This window comes from Daphnia pulicaria, chromosome 6 (assembly GCF_021234035.1).
Source record: "Daphnia pulicaria isolate SC F1-1A chromosome 6, SC_F0-13Bv2, whole genome shotgun sequence".
Lineage (NCBI taxonomy): Eukaryota > Metazoa > Arthropoda > Branchiopoda > Diplostraca > Daphniidae > Daphnia > Daphnia pulicaria.
Genome location: NC_060918.1, coordinates 5,421,439 through 5,432,579, shown reverse-complemented (window position 1 = coordinate 5,432,579; position 11,141 = coordinate 5,421,439). Strand labels below are relative to the sequence as shown.

Below are 11,141 nucleotides of genomic sequence, written 5' to 3'. Positions count from 1 at the left end.
AATCGGAATGGGAAGGTCAAGCTGAATCGCATCCAAAGGCAGGATCATCGAAGGTAGCGAAGCGAATTTATGGCACTGCTGAATTAGGTAAGAAAAGTGTTCCAGATTCTCCTAATTCTACCCCCGAGGAGGATTATGATCATCAATTGTCACCTATTAAGTTATCAATGAAGGAAGCCTCTGCAACAGGTACTTCGGCAACTTCCAATATTTCAACGTTATATTTTTAATTTATTTAATTTTCTAATATTTTCTATTTTGTTTAATAGAGGAAAATGGAGAAGCAGAATCTCGTTATCAACAAAAAGTCCTACAGGCTTTAATAAGTTCAATTTTGGATGTACTGAAATCAATGCGAAATGAAAGGGCATCGTGCGAAACTGTGATGAAGGATAACATGGAACACTTCAAAGAAGTAGTAAAGTCACAGCTTTCCTTGCCAATCCTACTTCCAGAGGAAGTAGCTGTTCTCAACGCTGCTCTATGTGACATGGAGCTTTCCATCTCTCTGGTATGTACTATTAGTAAAATGTAAAACTTATATTGGTGTCAAACATCATTTTCTTGTAGTGTGCTGTTCAGATTCATAATCTGAGAACATTGGGGTCGAAAAACCAAATCGCCAAAGCAGTCTTACTAGCGGTTTTCAGTAGATCTCTTTGCTCTAAGATCCAATGGAAGAAACGAGGCAAAGATTTAAGATTTGCATTTGGCCACTTGATAAATTTGAATGCAGTTTTTGGAGGTTATCATATAATAAAGATTAAGTGAAAAATAGTTATTAATCTCTTAACTTTATCCTACCTCTAGTTGTCATTAATAGCGTACTGGCAATTCACAAGCGACCCTCCCTGCCTATGTCAACGATGACCGAAGTTATTCAAAAAGCTCGGAGATTTATTGGGTACGAGTACAGCCAGTCCGTAACTAAGTCCACGTGTGCAGCGGCAACTGAAAACCAAGTTGATGACGATGATGCAGCAATAACTAAAGCTGACAAGGAAACGATCATGGCTATCGACCAACGGATGGTGCAGTTGAATAAAGCTCTTATTGAGTACGATGCGCAACACGAGCAGCCCCCCAAAAAACGTAACTCTGTGTAATTTCTTTTCTGTAAAATTCCACATTATCATGTGATTCTTTCGTAAGAGAAGAAAATTTTGTAAGAAATAAATAAAAGAGATCAATTGTTCAATTTCATCCCTAACACACATTTAATAACTGAAAAGAAATTACCAATTTTTTATTTTTACCTGGTTATTTCTCATTATTTGGAAGCATACATGAAACATGAGTTAGATTCATGTAAAAATTTAAAACATGGGAAAAACTCGTTCTTTGACTTACTACGATTTAATTGAAAATGAAGCTACATAAGAGGCCTGTGCTAATTTCAGGCAAGTTTACCACAAATGAGATTTTCGACCTTTTCCAGACCTGGCAACTCAGCATCCTTTCGTGGTCTATTACATTAATCATTATTTATAGCAGACGACAAGACAAAGTAAACAACTAAACATTACGTCTTGATTGCACTCCGGGGTCCGGAGCGCTCTAGTGTCAAAAGTGGCTATTGCACTCCGGAGTCCGGAGTCCTCTAGCGTCAAAAGTGGCTATTGCACTCCGGAAATTTATGGCGACGAATGGCAAACAAATAACGAATGATTCTGTGTTTTGACTTTACAATGGTTTTGAATTCATTAAATATTCAATTAAAGGTAAGAAATAAATTTGCAATGTAATTATAATAACAATCAAATATATTTTAATTTCACTAATAAACACAAATAGCCAGTATAATTGTATAAAAGATGGAACTTGGTTAGTATTGTTAACTTAGCTAGAGTCCACCATTGAATGCGAATTTTAGTCGGTTGAGCGCCGGCAGAAAGCGCACCGTTGGCGAAACTAAGGGCCTCGTCATTCATATGCCTGTAATAACGTGCAACAAGGTCATTCCAGGAAATATAACATGAGATCCAATCATTTAACCAATCGAACATACAACAAAACCTTATTACATCACACGGAATGTAAAGTAAATAGTTCTAGCACATTAATGAAATTTGGGAACCAATGTAAAAGTAAATCCTACCTTTTTCTTGCATAGGTCTTGACATGTTCCGCAGAAACAGGGTGGTCTTTATGCTCCAACTCCAAGACCTTGATCTCAAACTTTTCACTAACTGGATTTAAAACAAATCTAATCTGCACTGGACAATTGTTTGGCATCACATTTTGGTTCAGTCGTGAACCCTTTACTGATCGTGATTTGTGAGTACCAAAATGAGGGCACGTGTATTGAATTATTTTAAACTTAAACTTTTCGTCAAGTGCGATTTGATTTCTTCGGTCATTGTTGTAACTACTAATTGACTCACAATGACCACGACGCAGATATACATTTTCTGTCATTAACTGCTTAATAAACCCTTACAATCTCAGAATTACTATCAAAAGTCTGATTTAAGGCAAGTGATTTTAGCAACGACATTGGGTAGCCAAAAAGAGCAGTGGTTAACTTTGTTTATGATTATTTCCGCGGCGTTGGAACCCAAAGCAACCCATCATCAAAGGACAAGGCGCTTCCATAATCCGCTCTTAAAGGATCTTTGATTGACGCCGCACCATGTGCCAATTCTTTCCCCTTTTAAATCAATTACTTTTTCATTGTCAGTTCATTCATGTGATGACAAAGCACCGAGTGAAACTGAACACGAAAATACCAAGTATTTTTTCGCACTCAAAATTTGAAATGTCTTTTGATATTCTCACTATAATAAAGTAAACTGCATCTGCATGTTAAGTTTTGTATTGTTTTGTTTCAAGATATGAAAGACGTGTTTAGCTGTTAGTTTATTGGAATAAGAGACACGAGCATTGCATGGTTTATAGCGTGAAATCAGCTGAATCACACGTTACGTGTCAATCAGCAGAAATAGTGAGTTGCTGGTCAATGCGTTTAAAGGTCACAAAGAACCCCTCGAAGCCACATTCTGAGAACTCCGGCTCGACCTTCAGGCAAGTAAGGGGGCGACAGAGGGTGACTCATTTCCTTTCCGGAGTGCAATAACCACTTTTGACGCTAGAGGACTCCGGACTCCGGAGTGCAATAGCCACTTTTGACACTAGAGCGCTCCGGACTCCGGAGTGCAGTAGATTTTACCTTACGTCTTCCGTGTAAGTGACACCTGAATTTTTAAAAAAGATTCTAATGCCAAAGTGAAGGATTTTAAACAATAGTAAGTCACTGGAATCATTAGAATTATTAAAACAAAGAAATTTCAGATTTCAGTGGTAATTGAATAAATTATTATTTGCATTTTGGGTTATGACTTTTATCACCTTTTAATGATAGAAAAAATTGACCACATTTTCCAGAAAAGAAAACACAGTCTGATTTCTCTAATGTTAACGTCTTTCTTTCATTTTGTGGCTCTTCAGGTAGCTCTCACCCAAAACAATACAGCATTCGACTCCTGTATCTGATCATTACCCTAATTAGGTTAAATTCATTCTGATCACATTTGTACAACAAGGCATAACGTGTGTTTTGAAGAAAAAAAAGCTTTAGACAATGTACTGAATCAAAGAAAAACAAGGATACCTATTTCAAACAAGAAATCAGTAACCAGTCAATGAATATATTGATTATGAAGCACGGTCCAGTTGATTATGGTTTTGATGACGAAAGCTGGAAAAGAAGGCTGAATAGTAACTATCACAAAGCTAAGAAACACTGTGCTGACATTTATTACCGATTTTTTGTGTTTGTTCTAACCATGGTGGTTCTAACATAAAAGAGAGAGAACAGAGCCAAATTTAAAAAGAGAAGACAGACGAAACTAATTTATTTTCATAATTTTATTATATTATTTAATTTATTTATTTTCATAATCTTAATCGTTTTTCGTTATTTTGACTTTAGAAAAATGGAAGAAGATGAATAAAGAAATGAAAGTAAACTGATAGCCTTTTTATTCTGTTGTATAGCATCAAAATGAACTGGAGTTTGTACGAAGACATCGCCACCGCCTATATCAAATCTGGAAATGCTTCAGGCCTTGCCAAACTGGTAAATTCTCTACTGCCAGATGGGGAAGAAGATGAAATGAAAAGCGAAGTGATTGAATTATCCGGTCAAATAATTGGGTCAATTTTAAAAGAGATTTGCGAACAAACACCGTAAGATACTACGTCATCAATGTACATTTCTACTATTCCTTAAATTCTTCTTTTTATTTTCCAGTTCCGGACAGCTGGAAGTAATTGAGCCTCTTTTAGAAGCTTTTCGTGATCAGGGATTGACCATTTCTTTGAGCGTGGCCCAATTTGTACGTGACAAAGTATCAGAAGGCCAGTTGACTCCTGCTTCCGTTGATCTCTTGGCTGAACTAACCTCGGGACAACTAATTCCTGTACCGTTGAATCCCTTGCCTAAGCGCCTTCAGTTGGGAACGAATAGTCAGTCAAATAAGAAAAACATCAATAAATTCTGTGCATTCGTACGAGAGCGTAAATTACACGAAGCATTGACATCGAAAAAGGTTTGTTTTATTTTTCGTATCTTCTTCTTTAACCAAATTACAAATGAGTAATGTACATATTTGACCAGGAGCTGGAGGCCCGCAGTGTTTTTTTCAAGATCGAATTAAATCTCTTGTTAATGGACCTGTACGGCCATCACGGACGTTTGGACGAGGCTCTCGATTTATTCTCCCGACTGCACAAGGACCCCGACCTTATCATCCTGCCTTCTAAAATCATGAATCTCTCTGCTCATCTGTTGAAAGGAGGTCGGCCAGTTGATGCGATTCGCTTTCTAGAAAAATTGAAAGCTGATCCGCAAGTGGCTGAAAAATCGAGTTGACGAGATCCGTCAACGCAAGTGCTGTTCGACTGATGGACGCCGCTGCCAAAAATGGCAATGTCGAAGTAATTCAGAAAATATTCGACTGTCTGGAACAATCGAAAGCCTTGAAAATGAGTAGAGCCCTGTTAGGTACACTAGTCAAAGTCCATGCTGTTCGGTACGTTAAGTTTCAGTTTCATTTTCATTTGTGTAACGTGAGTCATCATTTTGTTTTTAAAATTAGAGATGATTGGGACAGTTCCCTAGCCGAGTTTGATCGTTTGACAAAAGAGCGACGCTCGACACCTTGGAGCACCGAATTAGCCGCCAGTTTGATTGAAAAAGACGACACGAGAAGACTTGACCGACTTATGAAAATGAACAGTCAAGTCCACGGGGAGAGGGACAGTCTCTTTGATCTGTCGCTGGCTTTTCTTAGCTGTCAGCGAGTCAAAGATGCAAAAAAACTCCTCGAGGTATGTAAATAAATGTGTGTGTGTGTGTTTGTGTGTGCAATGCATATATATTTAGATAGTCTATAAATAAGTTCCCGAAATAGTTCCTCGAGTATATACAGCGAGAGAATCTTTAATTTCTAATTTCATCTTTGAATTTTTGGGGACAACATTTTTGTGTGTAGACTCCTGGACTGCGTATCGTCAACAGTCGACTGGACAACGTCTGCTCCTTCTACGTGCGTAAGAAAAAACTCGACGAACTGGAGAATTTGGTGAAGATTAGCCGGAACGTTTTCAACGTGGACCGCCACATGTTGTACGATCATTTATTGGCGGCTTGTATCATAATTACAATTTTATTTTAATTTATTTAACTATTTCACTGATGTTTATATGTGTTAACATAAATATGAACCTAAATAAACTTGTAAATATGTGTTTTGTCACATTAAATAAAAGTATATTTCGATTTAATTATATTATACTTATTTCAGAAGCAATTGTCAAATTAATGTAAAACATAACAAATCGGTACATTTAATTAATTTCTGATCCGGTTTACAGTTGAATTGTAAACGCAGTCGATTTACTGTTTTAATACCGTCTAAAAACCGAAACAACAGCGTTAAATCTCGGTTAATAATCAAAATTGTCGCATGCATTTTAGACGCTTTTTGCATCGATTTGATGGATTTAAAACGAAAATTCGAACGAAAAACTTTTACTCGGGATATGTATCACACTTCACACCAGTGAACAAAACCGGTTTGAAACCAGTTTTGACCCGACAAACCTCCACTAGGGCCCCAACTATTGACACACCTATTCATATCTGCTTGTTAATACCTCATCAATATCACCTAACATCATTCATTTCTCTTAAATAAAACAAGTAACGACAATTCGCACCCCCCCCCTCTTAGTTATCGCCGTTCAGTTCACATCAGTGGAAAACTTTGGTCCTTTGAACCGGAGATCTCTACTTATTCGCTCAAGCTTTCAGCTAGATCCCTCCTCCACTGGCATCCGGTGTTGATTCTTTACGTCCCAGCCTTCCTGTTCTCAAAGTCTCTCATTGGTAGAGTCACCACAACACTGAGTCTCTTCGGTGTGTCGATCTCGCGCGTTTTATCTACAAGCTTCAGTCATCCAACCAGCACCTCTGGATTATTTCGTCACAACCACTCCCAAAGGCCCAGTAAATGGAGCAGTTGAAGTTCAAAGATTCCAGGAGAAACTGGCAGCCTGGAAGAAAAGGAGAACGCATATGAGGAAGCAGATTACGAGCCTTCCCAACGAAATTTACTTGGCTCCCGATGTGCCAACAAAGGATGGTAAGCAGTTACATCGCGAGGCAAGTAGTTTCTACACCGGAAAATTTTAGCAATAAAGAAGTATTTCATTTCGATATATGTTGAATTCATCTCGTCAGTGGCACTGCGCTCTTCTATCCCAGCCCTAGCCTAGCAACGCCCACAGTGATTTCTTGCTTGAACCGACAAGGCGCTCCAATGATCTGCCAAAACGTGTGTGGTGGCGAGAATTTCCAGTCGATCCCACGGTTGATCATTTCCTATGTCACCAGCTTTGAGTTCAGTTTCACAATCCTCTCGCGCAGTTTCTTTTCAACCATGACTATAATAGTTCCATTGTCGGAGAAACGGTGCTTAAATGGCCTCAATCGGTGATGAACTGGCGTAACGCCATCAAAAAAAATTTGCAGAGAGAGAATAAACTAGCCCCAGGTGAATGACAAAGGTGGAGAAACAGGTGATGAGGCCATAGCGCTTCTCCATGCTCCGGCCGATCACTGTGTTGAAAGGCCCGAAGAAGTCAAGATAAGAAGTCGAGATGGGTCGGAAGAACGGTGACATCCTTTTCGTGGGAAAGCCATTACCGTTTGTTGAGGTTGCGCACATCTGCACTGATATTTGACGCAACGCGCCAAGGTTTTCCGTAACGCCCGCGGCTCCTGAATATAATTATGCTCTACTCCTGCGAGGCGTATGGCGAGAATGATAAGATGCCGAGATTGTTCTTGAAGTTCATCATGACAAGTTCATCGATTGTAATTGAAAACAGAATTTACTTTTTTGCCCGATCCAGTCCTTTTCTTTCCCCTATTTCCCCCGCGCTCTGTAAGACAGAGAAAAATACAAATATGCGCGTTTATGGGGGACGACAACTGCAGGTGGGTGGAAATGGGGAGAAGGGGAAGAAACAAGAAAAAAAATAAAATATGTTTTCAATTTAAAATTTACTACATTGAATCTCATGCAAAAATTGTGAATATTAAGAGTATTATAAAACTTACCAAGCTCATCATAACAATATAAAAAAGGAGTATTTTTTTTGGTTGAAAACCATCGTCGGTTTACTGAATTCACCTACTTAAATTGTTCGTTAATTCAGATAACGAAACTGAATTGCAAAATTGATTGCAATAACTAGTTGAAAAAAAATTAGTTGATTATTAATTAGTTATTAAATTTGTTAATAAGTTAATGAAAATAACACTTGTTTCAAACGATTGTTTTCACTTAAAAGTTCCTTCAGCTTCTTAGCTTTTTTTGAATATTTCTTATTCTTCTCATTTCAGTCTTGCCACAATCACGCTTAAAATTTGATCAATCTTAAAATTCAATTCAATTTTTTGAATCGTCACTCTTTTATTTTTGAGATTCAGCTTAATTCATACAAAAATTACCGATTGAACTTCTTCCGGCGGTACAATATTACCGTCGGAATCATCAATCGAAGTTCATTAAAGTAATCAAAAAGAAAATCCTTTTATTTAAAGCAATTTGCATATTCTCTTAACCTGCTGTATTGCCTTTCTCCAGTTCGGAATCTACTTTAATAAAGTCTTCTCGCGTTATGAGTGGTAATCGCAAGCCAAACTCAACCATCGTTTCTGAGTTTCTTGATTGTAGCAGACGCTCCACTTTCTCAAGTAGCGTTTGCACCATTAGTTTAAGTTCTAAATTCTCTTATTTTACTTGGATGAGAAGGAGAGTGACAGAAACCATCGCAGTCATTTCGTCCCTTGCTCCAATGGCTTCTAAAAAGAGGAGAAATGAAACACAAAAAACAAAGAACATGACAAATGAATATTTAAAAACTGGTACCTGCCAATTCATCTTCTGTTATCATATATACTATTTTATCATCAACAATTTATGATACAATCACAGTTTTTGCAAAGAGAAGCCCTTTTACAGATTCTCCATTCACTTTTCCACCTCCATTACCAGAATCAACCTTTGTTTTAACTTTCATATGCTTGGTTACCATCATAACCTCTTTTATTTGAGGCATTGTCCACTCTATCCTCTTCTAAACACATACTGCTGTTCTGAAAGACTTTTGTTGAAGGACTCTTTGTAAGCTTAGGCATGTCACCCTGCAGAAATCTATTGGGTCGAACTAAAAACAAATTTTATAAAAGAACATTAGGACTCAAACACAAATTTCTTTAAGTTAATAATGCAATGTACTAACCACTTGATAAATTAGGTTGTGCCACTTTACTTGTGTCATTACGACATTTTTTTTGCTGTGAAGATTGTGAAGATTCTGCGTATTGAGCTACTGGGATATTCAGCCTTTTCCAATTTTTGGATAAAGTTCGGGATTGTGAACCCATGTTAATGCAGAAATAATATTTCAAAAATTAACTGATATTGATCCAATGATTGATACACTAAGTACCTACCGGTCAAATTTGTATAGTGTACCTACTTCAGACGCTTTAAGCATGGCGTCTTTTGGTGCTACGAGACTTTAGTTTTTTTTTTTAATTAGCAACGTAGTTGCTAAGATTTTTGGAGGCGGATTCAAAACAAAATTGTGGATATGAAAAAAATGCTACCCCTTTCCTAACATTTCCTTACCACCTGCAATTGGCGCCAACTGTACCTACTTTGCAAACCAAAAGTCTGGTGTTTGCCGTGCATTCGTTATGCGCTTCCCAAAAAGGGCTAAAAAAATACTTGAGGTCCTTCTAGATTTTAGTAAAAGTTGAAGAATAAGTTAATCTTCATGTTAGGTACTACAGATTTCTATTTTTTAAATAGCCAGACAGCTGGTGTGAAAAATTTACCTGAGAAACGTTGATTTCACCTTCTATTGGTTTTCCTAGATGGAAAATGCCTTTTGAGTGAAGTTGATGTCATGGTGTATACGACGAAGCCAAATGGTTTCTTTTTCAGCCTCACAGGCTGCCTCAGAGCTTGTGGGCTGGTGCTCAGCTTTGATGCTGGTGGAAAGTACCACGCAAATTTTCTACTGCACCACGCTACTGATCAGTTTTTGAACATGAAAAAGCACTATCATAATATCAGAGAGAAAATATAGTCCATACAAGTCTGTTTCTGAGTTCCATTGTTGAAGTGACTCTACCCAAGCAACAATATCAACAGAGAAAAAAAGGCACTCTGTTAGTTCCGCTCAGTTTGTGTCCAAACAAGGAAAATTTTCATAAAGAGCTGTCGTAGTGACCCTCTCAGACAAATTCTCCGCCGATACAGTAACAAAGGCACTCTGTTGGTCTACGGACCAGAAGACAAGGAGTTTCCGATAAAGAACTGTCGACGTGACGCTTTCCAAAATAAATATTTGCGAGTATCAGCCGTGGAGTAAAAGAGACACCAAACAGCTTTGACACGTAGAGAAACTTTTGGAAAAAAACTTTATATGCAGGGAATCAAATTCTAGTGGTGGAAAGTGACAACATCAGAGATCAAGTAGGAGAAAGGAGCGTCGGGATATGACTGCTAAAAACCCACTTAAATCGGAGGTAAATACAAAAGCGGATTCAATGTTCTTCAGAAGAAGTGAGCGTAGAAGAAAAACCCGACTCCAATGTTCGGAGATCAGGCCAAATTAGAAGTCGCCTACAAATACTGAGTACAACAAGTTTGGTTCAACTCAAACATTATATATTAAAAATCAAAGAAAAACCTAAAAAAAGATTAGCCAGAATCTCAAAATTAGAAAACTAATTAATCACAATTGACAAGGAATTCTTTGAGACATTTGACAAAACCTCAAGCGCAGACTGCTTGTTTGACACAAGCCTGTAAAAATTCCAGAAAGGAAACTCCTCCGAGCCGAAAGATACTGACGTAATAATGGTCACAAACCCGACAGCTTTTCCGGGGCCCACAGGACCAGGCTGTGCCACAAGAAACGGACGGCCGACAAAGGCCCTAAGGCCCCCTAGGAAAACCAGGACAACAAGGACCACAAGGACCATAGGTACCACAGTTGGGAGATTGATTGTACTCTATTGCCTTCCAGTGAGACAAATGCAAGAATCGATATTGTTCAGATTTTTTTTTAAACTGCTGATTAATTTTGTAAATTCTGCCATACTCAGCATGCCATACATATAGAAAACAATTTCTTTTGTGCGATGTCCATAATCTAATGCACCTTACCGATGACGTTTGATTGTATAGTTCATTAGACTCTTAAATCGGGTATTAATTCAAAAATGTTGAAAGTCATAAAAAAATCTAGTAAGAAATAACCCCTTTCACTATTCTATTTTAGAGACAATCGGATAAATCAAAATTTGTCAGAAAGCCAACATTGGCATTGCGGTAATTTTTTCTAATTTGAAAGATCAACATTACGATGACCCAATGATTGAATGACGGAATTTTTTGTGATGACTTTAAAATTCTCCATCACAAGAAGTGCTGAATTGGGTGCAAAAAGCCGAATAAATGTGAACTTCTTTTCGATAATACTGTAGCTATTGTATACAATTTCGTGAGGTGGTATTCGTTTTATTCATATTATTGGAAGAGTTTTCCCTCAAA

The 11,141-nt window shown here is 37.7% G+C and overlaps 1 long non-coding RNA gene across 1 annotated transcript; it reads left to right on the top strand.

Annotated features, from left to right (window-relative positions):
• The first annotated feature begins 1,867 nt into the window (after positions 1–1,867).
• On the top strand, positions 1,868–2,196 carry LOC124341941. The gene is made up of 2 exons (XR_006918681.1): positions 1,868–2,041; positions 2,114–2,196. It is a non-coding gene; the product is annotated as an uncharacterized LOC124341941 (long non-coding RNA).
• Positions 2,197–11,141: the final 8,945 nt, after the last annotated feature.